Consider the following 19,197-nt stretch of genomic DNA (forward strand, 5'->3'; position numbering starts at 1 on the left):
CTGCACTGTCCATGGTCCCCCAAATCTAACGAGGCCTCTAGAAATCCCCATGCTTCTTCACAAGCCTGTTCACTAGAGCAGCCCTTGAGCATCCTGGGATGCTGGATAGAGCATCCCGGGATGCTGGATACTCAGCTCAGCTAACCTTAGGTCATATGATGCAGCAGCGATCTGCAGTCCCTAAGATAAAGTTGACCTTGATTGTTGTTGTTTAATAATAGGTCTTTGGAGATGGCATGGAATAGTGAGACGCACACATACCGATTTTCAAAAATAATGCCCTTTTTGCATGATATACACTGAAAACTAATCTGGGGCTCATCTTTTTCTCTGTGCAAGCATGTCTGTAGTGATCATCAAGCTGAGTTGTTTCTAAGAATCCTCTAGAGTTCTTTGGAACCTGTTCTGTAAATTCCTGGTTTAGAAGAGGCAATGAAACCCAAAATCTGCATTTTCATAAGGACTTTAAAACAGATGGTTGACACGGAGCTCACCTAGACAAACTGAAACCAGAATGCTTTGCTTCAAATAACAGCTCTAGCCCTTCATGTTTTCGGAATTGTGGAACAATTATTTAACCTTCTTAGACCTCATTTCATCCATCTACATAATAAGCATAGTGCTGTTTCTTAAGTTTTCAGTAAGGACTACACCTGGTCAATCAAGGTGAAACGCTTAAGATGGTTCCCAGAGTGATCATTAAGCTTTGTGCTGTTTATCCGACCAAGCCAACAAATTAAGCATATCCTGGAATAGATTATTTGAATAATATTGATATTCTGTTGGTATATCATTGAACACAACTGAGAGATCCACAACGTTGATATGTTGGCGAGCAAGAAGTCATTTAATGGATTACCATAGCTGACTATCATTGCTTACAGAATGAAACCCGACCTTTCACCTGGTGTCTAGGACTCCACTTGCTTTGCATCACTCATACCTTCCTCTTCGTTCTCACTACATATAGTCTCATGTGCATTCCTCCATTTTTTTTCTCAGATGCCAAGCTCCTAGCACAAGCCCTGTGTGGGTGTGTTCTTTCTATCAGTTCATTAACTTTGATTCTTTGGTACTTTGTATACTGGCTCAGATCACATAGCTTCTTAGATATGCTTCCTGGCCTCACTAGGTCAGACCCATTTTCTGTGCTCATTGCACATATAGTTCAGATCTCTCCTGCACACCCACAGGTATACTTTATTATGTTAGCTGGCTGTACACAAGGCTGAGAGCTGAGGGCAGAAGCTGTGTCACTTGGTTGTATCACTAGCCTAAATTCCTGACACAGTAAGCAGCTGCTGAAAAATACTGATTTTTTTTTGATGGAGGATCTGTGTGGAATGACATGTTTCTGTGTAAAATAAACTGGATATTTGGATGTTTTTAGAAAGGTAAGAGGATAAGAATGGACCAGTGGCCTTAGAATAGAGGAGTCAGCAAGGCTAATTATCAGAAAAGCTGCATTGGTCACTGCACCAGAAATCTGAAAACAGTGGAGAAAATTGCAAGTAGTGGATCTACTTGGTAAGAATTCCTTCCTAAGTTCACAGTGATGTAGAACAAGTGGAACATCGGGGTCCATAGTCTTCAAGGAGCAAATCTAATGTGATCAAAGGGCAGAACTGAACGTCATGGAATGGCTAGTGTGGGATTTGGGCCAGGAGTCACTCATACTGTAAGAGTAAAGGGAGTTCAGAGCTGCTCTTCTTCAGGAATAAAGGATGCTGTGCTAAGCATGTCACTCACCTTGCTGCCAGACCCAGAGACATCCAGTGAGCCGTCTCAGTCTCAGCCCTGCCAAAAGCATGCTTCATGTAATTACCACCAAAGCATCATACTTGCAAAGACCTCTGTGAACAGACCGTTTGCCTTCAGGATATGGAGATGCTGATGGTGGCAGCAGATCTGCTTAGATGTTAGCCTTTTTTTTTTTTTTTCATGATTGTCATTTTTATATATGTAGACATGTATGTCAGAGCATAGCTTTTTTTCCTGTTGGTCATTTTCTGCATATGTAGGCATGTATGTGAGAGATTGATGTCTTGGATTCCCCACTAAGGAACCTGACCGTTCCATTCATGCAGCAGTTCATTGCTCAGTGGCGGCCTCTGCTGCCAAGGAGACAGACAGCAGTACATACAGCATCTGACATTAATTCTGATCATGCCATGCATGCAACCAGGAGAATTTAAAGCAAGCAGGAGGGGAAGAGATGGGAGAGATGAAAATGTGCTGAGAAAATTAAGGAAGGTCCCTCATGTCTTAGGTGCTTTGGTGAAATGCTGATTTGGGAAAGAGCTTACCCTTAAAGACTTTGTGTTTACAAAATCCTCCTGATTCGGGCATCTCAATATTTAAAGGCTTGCTAGAAACCAAGACAACAACGCTTTGTGAGAGGCACCAGTGCAAACTTTTCTTTGGGGTTTTCCAGGGCTATTATGTAATGATTTAAAGATATCCCACCGGTATCTTTAGAAGTTTCTATGGATTTGAATTAGGAGTGGAGGCTGTTTAGGTTCATCTGCATCTCGAGTTGTAATCAGAGTGTGGATCCTCTCGTGGGACCCCTGCTAGGATGAAAGCTCCTCTCCCTTCCTCTCTCTGTGTGTTTCTGGGTGCATGAACATCCCTGAAGCACATGCTGTATTTTACAAAGCAAGGCGGTTACGTAGCATTTCTGTCTAGAAACTGTAGTGGAGAGAAGGTGGAAGTATGCATTACAATCAAATAAAAGTAGAGGGGGGCAGAGATGAGATTGTAGTTGATTATGGGTCTGGCAGCAGATGTTCTACACGAATCTAACTCGCTGCAGCCAGTCTGTTTCTATGGCAACAGAATCAGTAATTATTGAGCCCTGGCACTCCCTCCACCCTCCTTCCTACCAAGGTGGAGGCTGATGAATGTGAACTATCTCCCGCTCCTTCTTGTTCCTCTTCTTTCCCTCTCTTTCTTCAGCCCTTCATAGGAAAAAAGTAGGGGTATCCAGGAGAACTAAGAAAGGGAGCTATTTGTGTCTTGACAAAGATTGTAAGAAATTAAATTGCAAGGAATCTTTCTCCTTGTGATACTATCAGATCAGAGAAAAGCTCTTCCCAGAAAAGCCGATGATCTCCGAAGATGCTAAATAAATGAGCAGGAGTTTCCCTGAAATGGAAGCTCCCTTTGATTGGCTGATCTTTCCACAACTCCTGCCAATCGGAGCACCCCTGGGCTTCAGCTCCATAAACATAAGCAAAGCTACATGCTTATTCTTCTGGACTTGGAGCGTATTCCATCCGAAGGTGTGCAGCGGGTCTCTGTTCACATGGCTCAACTGGAAACCTGTTTCTTGAGCAAGCTTACTGGGGAGCCCTCTGGTCTTCCAACACACTGTCCTACTGGGGCACGACTCTAAGTCATATTTGTGGCAGCAGCTTAGACGCAGTACATGTCGTTGGGGACGATGGACTTACGGAAGCTTGGTGAGTAAATCTTTGTCTAACACATCTGTGCACTGGTATTAGCAGGCTGAGATAGAACGTAGCTTTGTTCTATTGTCTGCCAAGGAAGCCAGATTGGAAGGAGCACATGGAAGAATACCCATGTAAAGGTTCCCATGATATGGGAGACTATTTCAAAAGGCTTCTTGCTTTGTTTGATTCCGGTCGGATTTGTAGTTGATTGTAAATTATATTCGGATGTTGGCAATCTAGTTAGGATTAGTGTGAGGAGTGGAGTTGTGTCTTGTCTCCCTGGGTATTGATGCATTTCAAAGAAAATGTGTTTAAAACCACATTAGGAAGAATTAGCCCTGTGGAGTGGTGAAAGGGAGGCAACGGTATGGGCACAGGACTTGAAGCTGCCAGGTTGCATAGCTGACATTTGCATTGAGAGGAGAGATGTTCTTAGAATGATCTGTCACTCGTCGGAACCCTGACCACAGAAGGAAGCATCTCTTCCCCATGTACTACTGTTCTCAGTTTCAGAAATGTGTGACGGGGCTAGGTCATGTCCTTGTCCCTTTTCAGGGACCAGTGTCCAAACTGAAATGTGCTTTTTTTCAAATCAATTTCAGAGATGAGTTGAGATGTGGGCAGAAAGATTTTAGCAGACAGATAGCATGTGTGAAAGGGCTCTGTGTTACACCTCTCCAACCTCAGAAACCCAGGGGGTTTGCAAAGTTACGTTTAAACACTGGCTCTGTACCAGAACTGGAGTGCTCCGTGCTATCGCGCTGCTCCTTGGGGTTTAATTTTCTGATGCTTGCTAGTGATGAAATTCACGGACAGGCAAGAGAGCAGTCCTGTGAATGAGCAGTGAAGATGAGCGCAGGGAGAGGAAAGGTCACTGCCCTGGCAGAGCTCCTAGCCACAAACTTAAAAATATACATGTCAAGAGGAAGCCCGGGCACAATGCAGAATTCCACAGAAGCTATGATCTTGGCAAGCATGAGAGGGAAGGTGCTGCCTCCAGCTTGGCTGCAGAGAGCAGGGCTGAACTGGAGTTTCCACCTCTGCTTAAGATCTGTTCTCTTGTCTCTGATGTTTGAGGCTTCGTGACTGTTGATTTTTTACAAGAATGTGGTTTCCCATCTTATGTCAAGAAAGTGCTGTAGCATCCTTAGAATCTTTTATGGGGGTGGGGGATAAAGCATCATCACTGAATTGATGAAGAAAATCATGCGAAATAGTGGTACATGGGAAAGCATTGATTTAAGACTGTCCTTTAGCTTGAAGAGTGTTTTGGCTCTTCACGTGGAGGTAGAATAGAAATTGCTGTGTCCAAAGTGGGAATCTGCAATAGACTGATAGAGACACAAAGGAACTAGGAAGGCTCTGCTCGTCTGAGACTTGGGAGAGGGCACTGGATGGAACCGGTCTTCTGCTCTGTCCATTGGATGCTCAGGGACAGCGAGGATTTCCTGACTGTAGCTGACAGTGCACTGAGGACCTGGCCATCAAGCAGAGAAATGACCTGTTCCTTAGCTGACGTCCTCTCTAGGCATGCAGGCTGGCCTCTCATCCTGAGTCTGCATATGGTCAGATGCATTGAGTCTCCCACCAGATTAGAGATGCATTTCTCTGTATGAGTTAACTCTCCCTGAAGCTTCTCACTCTGGCACCCACTTCAGTACAGGCACAGACTTGAGGACGGCCGCTTTCTCGTGGATCCGCGTTCAGGAACAGTCATCTTAGAGTGATTCTCCATCCACCTTTTGCCCCTTCTCTGTACCAGTAGTGTCACTTTGCATGGGGGTTGGGGGGGGATGCTGGCACCTGTTGGCAAGAATGAGAGAAGACAGCAGCCTTTTATGGAAGAAGTAAAACTGTTTTGAGAAATTCTAAAAGTGTAGTTCACAACCTATTTTTGGATCCTGGAACTCTTTCAGAAAGCTGTGCACCTCCTACCTTCCCATAAGAAAATATATTTTTTGCATAATTCTCTCACACTTTGATAACAAGCTGTTTCTGGGAAGAGGGAGATGCCTGTCCTGGGGAATAGCAAACAGTTTTTATGCACTACGCCCTCATCAACTTTTTTTCTTTTTCAAGGGTGAGTACTAACTACTACTACATCTCCCTCTCCATCAACCTTCCTGGTCTTAGCAGTGAAGCTGACTTCTGAATGAGGTTTCTCAATACCATCAGTGACTGCTGGAATTAAATGTCTTGAGGATAGAACTGCAGCTCCGGGGTAGAGGGCTTGTCTAGTGTGCTTGAGGCCCTGGATCCAATAGCTGCAATGGTCTCCTGAGCTCTGTGAGTTGTTGACAAGGCAGGGTTGGGGGATTCGTGTTGCGCTCGTTCCTTCGCTGTTAGGGTGGAGGCTGTGCCTGGTGTCTGTTCTTATTTCCGAAAGAGAATGGTGTTTTCCATTGCTTCTTCCTGCTGTTCATAGACTGTGGAGTATTGGAACGATAAAAGTACAAGTTAAATACAATATACTTAGTCGTTTGAAGAGCACAAACTTGTACAGTAGGAGTGTAAAAGAATATGAATATGTTAAATCTCTTTCCTGAAATTAAATATTGTGAATTTGAACAATTCTTCAGTTTTTCCATCAGTTGTAATAAAAATTGATCACAAGATGATTGCTAACCTTTGATTGTCACTGTGTGCCCAGTACAATTACGTGCTTTAGAAATGGAAGAATAATGGGATTCTCACAGTATCCCTATTTTAATATATTTTATAATTCCTTGAGAATTTCATACAATGCATTTTAATCATATTCACCCCCCCCCACTTCTCCCTCTAACTCCTCCCAGATCACCCCTGACCTCTTTAATCCCTCTCAACTTTGTATCCTCTCTGCACTTTTTTAAGAATCCACTGAATCCTGCTTGTGCTGCACGTTGAGCACGTGTTGAGCATGGTCAACCTACTAGGGGCTGCACTGTTAAAGAAAACTGAGTCTCTGGCCCCCAATTGCCATCAACTGTTTGTAGTTGAGTCATGAGTTATGGACTGGGGCTCATGAGCCTCTCCCCATCCATGGAAGAATGCTCATTGGCTTGCTCTTTGCTCTTTTGAAGATCCTATGCAGGCAGGCACAGCTGCCGTGAGGCTGGGAGTACAGGGGAGTTCTGGCATGCCTACAAGAGACTGTTTCACTCTGCTCCTCTCTGATCTCTGGCTTTTACAGTCTTTCTGCTCCCTCTTCTTCAATGTCCTTGAACATTGGTTGAGGAGTGTTTCAGGTGTAGAAATTTGCTTTGTGTGGATGTGTGTTCCACTGACACGTGTGCACTACCATTTTAATCAGCTATAAATTTCTGAATTAATTGCTGTCCATTGCATAAAGAAACTTCCCTGATGAGAACTGAGAGTTGCAGTAACACGGGGATGAAACAAGTGAAGTAACAGGGTTTGATACACATCCATTTAGCTAAATCTTATGCTTAGTAATCTCACTCCAGGGGCCTAACTGGACTTTGAGTGGTGAGGGGGAACAGAGACAGTGTCTCTCTTTCTCTATAAACCAGGGTTGGCCTAGAATTCACAGAGATTCATCTACCTTTGACTTCTGAGTTCTGGGATTGCTGATGTATGCCACCATGCTCAGCCTGGGCTATTTTTAATGCCCATTTCATAGATGAAAATATAGAGCCAACAAAGTATTATAGAACTTGCCCAGTTTATCCTTCTAAAAATTGGTAAGCTCCTGGTCTCATACATTGGTTTATTAAGTGCTGCATTCATAGATGGAAAGAAGGTGAGTAGATGGGGAAGAAGAGTTTGTCAGTTTTTCTGTCTGTCTGGTTGGAGTCAGCCTGCTGATGGCTAAATTACACAACCATCACAATTTAAATCAAATGAAAATGGGACTCTGAAATGGCTGGTTGCAGGACTAATAATATCAAGGAAGAACATCTCAGGCTAAGCAAGCTAAGCAAGAACTGGCACCAAGTGTGCCTTTGGGTAGCCCCCTTATATTATTGTAAGATGCATAGTTGCTGCAGTGCGTCCATCACTGGATTCAGTGGTGTAGGAAATGAGCTTTACTAAGCTGCTGGGCTTCAGGGTCTCTGTGTTGCCCATATCCTCTTAGCTTGTGTATCCCAGGAATGACTTGGAGTGACCAGAGCAATTGTAAGAACGGAGCAGGAAACCTGGGGCTGGGCTTATCCTATGCCTGGGAATCACCTGAGCTCTGAAGCTTTCTGAAGATCCATGAATAGAAGCAATGGGCCCAATTTAAAAATCACACACACATACACACACACACACACACACACACACCACACACACACACAAACACTGATGAAGCAACCAAGGCCCCATAGAAGACTAATCTTGGAAATCATTTGATAAAATTGTTTTCAAAGCACATTCTACAGAGTTTTAGGGAGAGCTGATGGCTGTTTGCTTATTGTAGAACTCATGGGGCAGATGGATCCTCCTCTCCCATACCCACAGAGCATCGCCACTTCTGTTTTATAAACTAGCATCCACAATGGAAAAGCATTAATAAAAAATGAAAGAGAAAAGGTTAGCTTACAGGGAAGAAAAATAAAAACTATTGATCTTGTCAAAATTTCCCATTCTACATATAAAGCAAAAGCTCAGTACCATAAGGAAGCTTGCAATGCCAAGTAGGATGAAAATCTATAGTGGTTTGCCTAACAAACCTGAGCTGACTGCTGGCTGTGCCTAATACTCTAAACATTCTAGTATGCCTACTAGGTATGTGTGACCGCTTTAATAATTGCAGAAAAGTTATGTTGGCAAATATCTTTATGGACCAGTATTCTCCAATACAAAGTATATACAAGTTACATATGAGTTAAAAGCTGTTCATAGTCGCCTTAAGAAACAGGTCAGGTAGTCTCAGTAAAATATTACTGAACCCATTATGTCTGACATGTCATTTTAGTATAACTATAAAATTATTAGCAAATACTTATATTGAATTTTTCATGTTAGATCTTTAATGTTTCCTTTGAATTCTTATAACCCAACCCAATTTGAGTATGGATTTTCACTTTTATTTTTGGTTTTCATTTCTTAAAATTTATGATGGAAAACACAGATTTGTGCGTAAGTTATTCCACACATATTTCCTAGTAACTGAATTGAGTATCTAGTGATTTGGAGGTTTGTTCTCTTTTTATTTTAAACTAGCTCAAATCAAATGAAGTAGAGATTTATTTGCATGGTCATACTAGCCTCTACACCACTATGGTCAAAGGCATAGTTCAGCCTGAAGCCTCATGGCACTCTGAGCGGACACTGAGCCATCCACTCCTGTGAGCCCAGCATCATGCTACGTTGTCTGTCCTCTCTTCCTTCCATGGGGCGTGTGGAAGATTACTCTGGTGACAGAGCCTGGGGTCTGCCTTTCATAAACATGTATAAGTGTCGCCCTTATCAATGCCTTATCAGCTACATGGCAGACTTGCCATATAGCTATGTCTTGTTCTCCACTGTACTGTTGGACATGGGGAATTAAAAGCATGCCGGTTCCTTTTGCTGAAAATCAACACTTCTCCTTCTATACCATTTTTCAGTCCCTAAATATCTTGTTCTTTAGTGCTTTTCCTGCTATTACAACAAAGCACCTAAGACTGAGTAATTTGTAGTGAGAAGAAATACATTTCACAACTGTAATGACTACAAAGCACACTGTACAAAGTACAGTGAGGTGCCAACAGTTGGTGAGGCCATCATATGAGAGAACATGCAGAGTCTGTTCTACCTTCTTCTGTCCACCCATTCCTACCACTTATGTCCTTACATAGCCTGTATTGCCTCCCCAAGACCCAAGTAACATCAACATCTGAATTAGAGAATTAATATTTTAGTACAGGAACTTTGGTAAGCACATTCAAACACTAGCATTTCTCAATTCAGGGTAGAATGTGGATTTAATTTCAATTAGATGCAAACCATCCTCAAGAAAGTAACTCCATGGCAAACAGAATTCTTTACAAAGGTGAGTTCAAATGAAGACCAAGAGCAGTTTAATTGCTGTTATCCTTTTCAGATCCTCAGTTTGTTTAGCTGGAAAGTATTGGCTTTATAGACTTGGTCTTAAAATTCTTACCTTCAACACCAGATGTTTCCTAGGTCTCTGTCGCCTTACGACAGACATTTTAAATGTAAAACTAACCTCGAGTGGTCAGACTCTCTAACAATAAAGTAAAAATTATACTGATAAGGTTTCTTAGCCTAGTCCCAACCTCTTGAAAATGTCCCAAATGGATGGTTTCAGCTAAATCTGGTGACTGGAAGAATAGAGTTCACTCTAAGCTCTGTCCTCTCCCACCTCCCTGAAATAAGGAGCATCATTTACAGTTACACAAAAAGGACAAAATTCCGTATGGTGCAATAATATCTGAAGTTCAGGGAAACCTTCTGGTCCCAAAGTTTCCATCTCTTTGCATGTATCACAGAATCTCCATGGAGAGTGACTGGTGTGCTTCAACCCTAATCAGGCATTTGTTGAAATGAATTGTATGTTTTCCTTATGACTTTTTTATCATTATGGCTTGACTGGACCTTCTCCCATGAGGCCGCACCAGCAGGCTAGGCAAAGGAAACTTGGGGTAGGGTTGACTCGTAACTGCACAATGAGTTATTTTGCATATCTGCTGGTATTTGACCAAGCCAAGGGCTAAAATGATGGAAGAAAGTGGTTTGAGATGTAAGTGAGTACAGAGGCATTGGGATATAGCTGTCTATCACACACATAAGATTAGTGTTACAACACTAATCTCAGAATTACTACAACGTTTGAAGTCTGCTTACTTGCTGTGTTATCTCGAGCAACCTGAGACATTCCTGAATCCAGGACTAGACTAGTTATTACAGCACAAATGTATAATGTAAGGTCCCAGGTTATGCCTCTAGATTATTCGCTAACTCTTGCAAGTTTCTCGACCTATCTTCTTCAGCATCTTCTAAGGGCAAGTTTAGACCTCATGATGTATATGCAAAATAGGTGTCAAATTTTCTGAATATTCTGCACCTATGTTCCAGTGATTCTAGCCATCTTTTTTTAGTATCCCTAGCCAGAGCCTCGCAATCCTTCTTAACACAGAACCATGCCACTGCAGCCAAAATCAGAATTGGCTAATAACAGAGGTAGACTTTTAATTCCTGTCCTCTGTTTTTCTACTCCAACACCTGAGTCAAGGCTCTGCCACGGAGCACACAGGGAATCTTCACCAGTGCTGGCCTTCAGAGATAATGTGGTGTCAGCTCTTTCCTCATGCTCTTGCTCAGCTGCCCTGTAGAGGTACTGCAATCTGACAGGGAGGGCTGTAGGCTGGCACTTTGGGAGCTCACTTTTCTTTGCCTTTGAGCTATAAGTGATGAGAGACCTGTCAAGGAAAACAGTTCGCTGGCATCATTCCCAGACCTGGAAGCATAATGAAATAAAGTTTCATTCTGACTCAGTTGGAATCCTTGCTGCTAAGCACTGAAGACAGCATCTGGGGTATCTCTACCATCCACTCTCCTGGTGCAGAAGCACTCATTAGTTAATGGGACTTGGACCTTCCTACGGCAACTCATTTCAAACCACAGCCACCCCGGGCCACACCCCAGCACATCAGTAGAGCCTACCCTGTCGTGTGGACCAGCCACTTCAAATGTATATTTCAGAGGTTTTACCATAGAGAGAGAGAGAGAGATAGAGATAGAGAGAGAGAGAGAGAGAGAGAGAGAGAGAGAGAGAGAGAGAGAGAGAGAGAGAGAGAGAGAGAGATCAAACTGGTTCTGAAATTCAGCCACACTGCTCATGTTCCCTAGGTCAAGACAACTTCTCAGTGCCAAGGATTCTGCACTTGAGAGTTGGAATCAAAGCATAAGAACATCATTTTTTTTTTTATTCCCTTGGGCCCTGTTCCGACATCTCTGCAAAGGCCAGACCAAAGAAAAGCATCTTCAGGAACATCTTCTGCCTACTGTGAAATGTCCCAAGAACTGTGCAGATAGGTTCTGTAAATTCTCTGAAACCTTGGGTTCCTTGCTTGTAAAAATAGGAACAAAGGCATAGTTCTTATACAGGAAGAACAATGAAATTAAAGAAAAATAATGTCCGTGTGAGTATTGTTATGCAGTTGTGTGTGTGCTGTATTGGGTCAAGCAGGGATGATAACACTCACATTCAGGTCAAAGCTCCCTATTTGTCCACACTTAGTTGTAGAATGGCTGCTTTTGTTGCCAAAGACTCTCCATTCTCAGGTCATTTTTGTACACCCATTTAGAAAAATCCCCCTGCTCAAAAATAACAATGGAGACCACCCAGACAGAGCTGAAATAAAACTCATAGACAAGACGCTGGAGTCAGATCAGAGTTTAGCCATCAAATAAGATTTAGGTTCCTCCATCATTGCCTCTCTAATCTGTATTTTTTTTTCCCTCATGTTGCTACTATACCAATACTCCTATTACTAACATACGCAAATGTTTAGAGAGTGCCACATGTCTTGTGGACTATAATATAAAATATTATATAAATTTTATTTCCCCCCAAACCTCCTGTCTTCTAACAACTGGGCCTTGTTTATGGCCGCAGAGTTATTAGAAGCCGATTTGTGGAGCCAAAGCAGCAACGGCTCAGGGCCGGTGCTCTTCTCTTCCCTCACTTTGGAAGCCAGTCAAGATCAGGTTTGTGTTCTGGAAGATGCCATGTGGCACTCCAAGACGGCATGACCCGCAGTCACTAGTCAGTGGCTTTTGCATCTGTAAGTCAGGATGCTCATGGTCTGCAGAGAGACCGTCAATCTATCTGACAGCCTAGCCTCGGCCATCCCACTCTAACCGCACCTTTCTTCTGGAAGACAGAGTCAAGCTTTGGAAATGCACACCTTCAGTTGTTCTGTGAGCAGGTTCCTAGCCTCTTCCCTCTTGCTTTTCTCACCGGCCACGTACAGCCCACCCTAATGTAAGCCTGAGCTGGGAGAAGACGTGCAGACCACTGGATTCCACTTGTTTTGACAGCCTAAGGCCCACTTAGCTGGGCCCAGTGTGCCTGTGGGCAGGGAGAGGAGGGTACTGCCTTATTACAGGGAAGGAAGAGTGCCCCAGAGAGATTAATGGCATGCACTATCAATAGGAGCAAGGCTTGCATTCTCTTGGCTCTCTTCGTTTGTTCACCAACTGGTCTTTGTTTACCATAACCTCAGCATCAGAGGTCATGAATACCTATGGATTATACTACCTTGATATTTAATTTTTTCAGACAATCAACGTTTCGATTTCTTAGAATATGGAGGTTACGATGAGAGAAAAAAGGATTCGATTTGTTCAAAAATCACATTTGTTTATATATTCACTAAGACATTTACCTATCATTCATTTCCATTCCATTTAAGTAATAGGAAAAAAAAATACCTACTTAAATAAAATAGGGCCCTGATAAGAGTTAATTAGAAACCAATCTAAAAGTGGTAGACGAACAAGCTGGCCAATACCTGTCCTTGCCTCTGCCTTCCCTTCCAAATAACCAATAAATCAATCTGAAAGTGAACTCAGGTCATCTGCTAGCCTAGTTTTACATAGCAACCCACATGATAGAGCCAGGATGAACTCAAAGCTCTCCACTATACCAAAGTTGGCTGAACTGTCAGAATTGTTAATTAAAAACTGTCTTGAGAGAAAGTTATAGCCCAGGCGATCTAGAACTGTTATGATTCCATATCACCTGGAAAAAAAACATGTAAACAACAATGGCATGAAAGTCACCCGTCCCAAAGTTTGAGCATTGCAGCTAAATGAACAGCACGTGCACCACTGTGGCCTTTGTCGCTCTCATACCTGGTATAACTGTCCTTTATAAGCTTAATCCCTTTCACGTGCTTCAAGGCTAGACCATTGTCAGAAACGTCGCCTGAGGGTAGGAGATTTTTGTTTTCTGCATGCTGGATGTATTACGTATCCAATGATCTACTAGAAGATTGCCCAAATCATTTGTTTTAGCTTTTACTGTAGATATGATTTTTAAATTATCATATGGCATAGCACGGCAGGCAACAGAATTTTATGAAAAGTAGTAAGCCCTAGAATTAGAAGATTCCATTGTCATTTTCTCCCTGGAGTTTTAAAAGCAATGTTAAAAGGCACAGTATCTCCTGAAAATGCAGGAAGAGACACGTGAGAGCTTTGGCTTCATTTATTCTCTGTCTAATAAATAGACTGGTGTTCATATCCATCTAGGTCCTATTCCCAGGCTTTAGCTTCAGAGGCAAAGTTAATAGTTGCAGCAGTAATCACCTAGACAGTCAGTCTTTAGTATTGGGACTTTTACATTAAAAAGAAAAACATTGTTGACCCTATTGAAGATGGAGAATATTGTTGTAAAATTTCCAGCTGTTTAAGAAGGGCTTATTTGTGCTTTTTAAATTAGTGAGTATGGACCTCTGGTCCATATATTCATTATTGAATATATGCAAGTTACATTTAAAAGTGTGACATGGCATTTTCTTCATAAAATGCCAATATTAAAACATATTGAAAATTATATTATTTAAAATGGTTTTAATTTCAGTGAAATATTTTACCTTGTTATGTGTGTGTGTGTGTATATATACACACACATATATATATATACATATATATATGTGTGTGTATATATGTATATGTACATTGTATCCACACATATATGTGTGTGTGTGTGTGTGTGTGTGTGTATACAATGTACAATGGTTAGTGTATATTGTCACCTTTTCAGAATCTAGAATCATCTTAGACATAGTACTTTGAGCATCCATGGTCAGGGATGGGTTCTTTAATTCATTACTTGAAGCATAAGGCCCTACGCATTGTGAATGACACCATGCCCTGCCTGGGTTGTGTGGCTGCATTCGTGGAGTAAGGAGATAAGCAGCAGTGTACATTTGTTGACCAGTTTCCTTTTTGCCTGTGTGATATGACCAGTCCCCTCAGCTCCTGCCAGTGTGACTCCCTGTCATGAGAGACTATAACCTAGACTGCTGAGTTAGCATAAGACTTTTCTTGTTTAAGTTCCTTTTGTTGGAATATTTTGTGACATCAGCAAGAACAGAAACTAAAACCAAGGGACCGTGTTTTGAGAATAGGAAGGTGAGAGGCTACACTCTAGAAGGCAGTTGATACATGGCCTTAAGAGTTCAAGATCATTCTAATAGACAGGTTCTTGTTTGTTTCTCAGGCAGCAAATCAAGGGTCCCATGAGTCCCATGGCTCTCTGTAAAGCTGTTTTTCTGCACTTTGAGAAGTAGCTGATGTAGGCATGGGGCCCTCATAATAGATTATCAAGGAGTTGTCTCTTAACATCTGGGCTTAGTCATATAGAATAGGAAAATTCTTCAACAATCGGCTAGTCTGCAAGCCAGCATGGGGTCTGAGGTCTGGGGATCTAAGGAGCAGCTTTCCAGGAAGGAGAACCTGACATCTTGTATGTTTTAGAACTTGCAGAAACCTATACTAAGGCTTTTAGCATCCAAGGGGATGTTTAAAACCTATTTTGTAATCTGGATGGATGCTACAGGTTGATATGCTAGAGTCCTAACCTTACAATGATCATGTTTAGAGATTACGTTAAAATGAAATCAAAAGATGGCCTCTAGTTCACTATTATTGATGTTTATATACAAAAGACAAGTGTGGCTGTCAAGACTTGAATTCATAGAAGGAAGATAATCTGAAGACATGCAGGGAGAACACAGCTACCTACTACTCTGAAGAGAAGGTCCCACGGTCTCCCCATACCTCCCCATAGGAGGAACCAGGCTTCCTGAACTTTTGATCTCAGAGTCCCAGCCTCCGGAGCTAGGAGAATGGCCCCTGTTGTTCCCATCATGCAGTCTGTGATTTTTTTGTTTTGTTTTGTTTTGTTATTTTTCGAGACAGGGTTTCTCTGTATAGCTCTGGCTGTCCTGGAACTCACTCTGTAGACCAGGCTGGCCTCGAACTCAGAAATCCGCCTGCCTCTCCTCCCAAGTGCTGGGATTAAAGGCGTGTGCCACCACCGCCCGGCCACAGTCTGTGATTTTTATCATGCTGTCTTAGCATACAGCTACAGGGGTCCCAAAAGCAGAGCTTCTTCTGATGACTTTCCTAAGCCCCATAATTTATTATATTTTCACTTACTACCCATCAGAATACATTTGTCTTGCTCCCTAGAATCTCTCCTATTCCTAAGTGCAGGACTCTGGAGAACAATCAAGATCAAGACTGAGTTTCTGGGTTTGAATCTGACTGGCTGTGCTATCTTTACCTCAATGGCCTTATTTGCAAAACCAGAGTTTGGAAGTGTAAGGCCAGTGGGCCTTGCAGCTTTGGGGGTGGCTTGAGGCAGAACCTCACAGCAGGGAACTCACCTTTTTCTTGCAGTCCAGGAGCCAAACCCAGGAAGCTGTGGCATTCACCTTTGGGCTGGGTCTTTCACTAACACAATACAGAAAATCTGCTCCTCTGTTGGGTTGCATAGTTTTAATTGTCAACTTGACACAATCCAGAATCATCTAAGAGGACCTTCTCAATAAGGGATTGTCTAGATCAGGCTGGCTTGTGAGCATGTCTGTGTAGAACTGTCTTTTTTTGTTTTCCACCTTTCAGTATGCACTAACATTTTAGTACTTTGATCATTAAAGTGAATTCCTGGAATATATTTTTCTAAAATAATTATATAAAACAATACTCCTTTAAATGTCAACATGAAAGGGGAATAAAGTTTTAAAAGTTGGCCTTTCACTAATGACTTTATTAGAGAAACATCTGTAGGGATTTACTTTGGCTGTATTTAAAGCAGAGATTATCACCTTTTGCTGCACACAGTAATCACCTTGAGTAGAGCTAACAAATGAAAAAAACCAAAATTAGAAGAGTAATATGGACATCTTAAAGCCCAAATGCTTGAAGAGCAAAAAAGCCATTTTATAGATTTTAAAGCACAAGCTATATCAGTGAAAATGGAACTGTAAGGAGACAAACACAGTATGGGTGATGACTTATTAATTATTGCAGTATTATGCTACAAATATAATACAAATATTAATAAAAAATTTAAAAAAATTCAGTAAACAAATCCAAGATATATTAAATAAGCCAATTTAGAGAAAACATTGGCAAGTTTTTCAAATCAAAAGAATAACAACTTATAATGGAAATTATGAAAATAAAGAGGTGGTTAAAAGATTATTGGTGATTCTAGTGGGTGTCACTACTCCATTGTGCTTGACAATGCTCACCAAGCATATGCAGACATATGTGTAGACAAGCAAAATAACTACAGACTACCTGAGAATATATACTGTTTAAGGCAAAACACACGTGTTTGTGTGTGTCTGTGTCTGGTGTGTATATTGTGTATGTGTGCATGTGTGTGTTGTGTATATGTGTGTGTTTGATGTGTACATGTATGTGGTGTGTGAGTCTGTGTGGGGGAGCGTGTGCGTGTGCACTCCTAGCCACTCATATGCAATGGCACTCATATGGATATAGGACAGCTCTCAGGTATTGAGTGTCTCCTGCTACCTGTAGGATCTGTAAATTAAGCTCAGGCCATTAACCCTGTATGCAGGAGCCCCGCCCCGCAGAACCATCTCACCAGATCTGAAAGATGCAAATTTTAATAGAATCGTCTCCCACTTTGCTGTTCCACATATGGATATATACAGCCTTATAGAAAATGGTGGTAACTTTCAAACTTTTTTTAATGTTCTCTGATCTTTGACATTTAATTTTAAATGAGGGAATTTATCCTAAGAAAACCACAAATTTTTAATATACATTCTGTTACTTAAGACATGTGAATTTCAGAAAACTAATGCTATAGGATCATGCTAATAATATTAAAATATCTGGCTAGAAATAAAAGAAATACAATGATTTCATCCAGATACACAACTGTGTCATTATAAACATAAAACTAATTCTGGAAGACAGCAAACCACAATGCTAACACAATTTACCTTTTTCTTGTATTTTTTACATACTCCAAATATTCAATAGTAATATAACTTTTTAAACATTTTACTTTAAAATTTTATATGTAGAGCCCTGCATGTGTGTCTGCACTACATGCATGTGATACCCACCGATGCCAAAGAGGGCATCAGTCCCCCTAGAACTGAAGATGCAGACAGTAGTGAGCTGCCTTGTGGGAGCTGGGAACTGAATCCTCCAGGTCCTCTTGAAGAGCAGCCAGTGCTCTAGAACTGCTGAGCCACCTCTCCAGTCCCTAAATTATAATATTTTTAAATCAATACTAAAGCAAAGAAATTTAGCATAAAATAAAGGGAGAGTGCATAAAGAAAGCATTGTGCACAGCGTACCAAACTGTGGTGCTACGACATCTCTTTGTTCCCTACGTGGTTTGTCTGTTTTTCGTTCCTGCAAGAGCCTGCCAAAAGGCAAGAGTTTGGGAAGGATATGAGCTGAGACATTATCTCCCTCCCAAACCTCAGATCTTTGAATACCACCTTGTTTGTGTTTTTTATGGTCTTTTATTATTAACCCAAGAAGACAATCAGCTGTTTATTCTCAGACACATGGGCCTGTACCTGAAACATTGTTTGTTCTTACCTACCCAAGAACAGAGGCTTCTTTTACTCCTTTGGCCTGCCCATCCTTTCTGTGAGTCTGAGGGGCTCACAACCTAACATCCTCCTTTTTCCAGATGGACAAAGTTTGGCCAATTCTCCCCCTAGTGGCCATTTAGGAAATCTCCTGGACTAGCCTACCCCTATAGAGAAATGAAGCCAGAGGAGTACAGAGTTGCTTGTTAATGTTCTCCATCAGGCTCCAACTCCAGACTACGGCCCACAAATGTGTATTCCTTTTTTTTTTTTTTCAACAAATAGTGCAGGTTATAAAATATTCAAGTTATCATCTAATGAACCTGTATATTGTTTGTATATTGTTTTAGAAGAGAGGTGACAACGATCTGGTAAACTAAGGAGGTGTTTCCTCCAGTAGAGTCTTGTGAAGACTCTCTCTTCTGCTGTGTCCATCATAGAAAAGCCAGTCACAGGGCATTGTTTCTTAGTCTCCCTGAACATTTTTAAGCCTATCACCTTGGATTTTCCAGTTGCCAGCCAGCCAACCCATTTGAGACAGCCTGCTGATTTAATCAACACGCTGCTTATCATGTTTTCCAGATGGTTAATGGGTCCCTTAAATAAAACTGGCCCTAATTATATCTGGTGTTTCTATTCTGGTCCCTTTTGTAGAATAATTTGTTTTATGGTCCAAGTTTTCCTTTCTTTATTACTCTATAGTCTTTGGTGATCTCTTTCTACCACTTCTTTATTCAAAACTGTCAATGGCACATTAATTCAAGTCATAGTTGTTGGTTTGTACATTCAGAGAAGGAGAGGCCACTCAGATTAATATCAACACATTGCCCTAATTGTTTAACATCATTATTACTATTTATTTGTTATTATTGTTGTTGTTGACATTATCACTACTTGTGAAGGTTAGAGACTAGGTTTGCCAGCGTTATTGACGGAGGGAGGAAGGGACATCACCTTTATGTTGTGGAATCATAGACTCCCAGATTCTGCCTCAGGAAGAATAGTCCTTGTCACATGAAGTAGTGTTATCTGGGAGTCAGTACATGGATTCCAGTTTTTAGGAATCTTACTTAAAAATTTGTAGTCTTAGTGATCCATATTACAACAAAGGATTCCAAATCTAAATAGCTGAGCCAATGGTAGATTCAGTCTGATTCCCATTCCACAAATGGTTTCCCAGGTATACAGTCAGGTCGAATTGAAGTGAG

General features: G+C 41.5%; 1 protein-coding gene across 7 annotated transcripts in view; it reads left to right on the plus strand.

Moving 5' to 3' along the window:
• Positions 1-19,197, plus strand: part of Elmo1 (engulfment and cell motility 1) — a 530,953-nt gene that overhangs the window by 395,701 nt on the left and 116,055 nt on the right. The window contains exon 1 of one of the 7 annotated variants that reach the window (XM_031359621.1): positions 2,938-3,464. The exons of the other annotated variants lie outside the window; for them this stretch is intronic. The gene's annotated coding sequence lies outside the window, so the exon portion shown is untranslated. Of the gene's footprint in view, positions 1-2,937; positions 3,465-19,197 lie in introns of those variants that run through there. 7 annotated transcript variants of the gene reach the window in all.

Source organism: Mastomys coucha, unplaced genomic scaffold (assembly GCF_008632895.1).
Source record: "Mastomys coucha isolate ucsf_1 unplaced genomic scaffold, UCSF_Mcou_1 pScaffold7, whole genome shotgun sequence".
Lineage (NCBI taxonomy): Eukaryota > Metazoa > Chordata > Mammalia > Rodentia > Muridae > Mastomys > Mastomys coucha.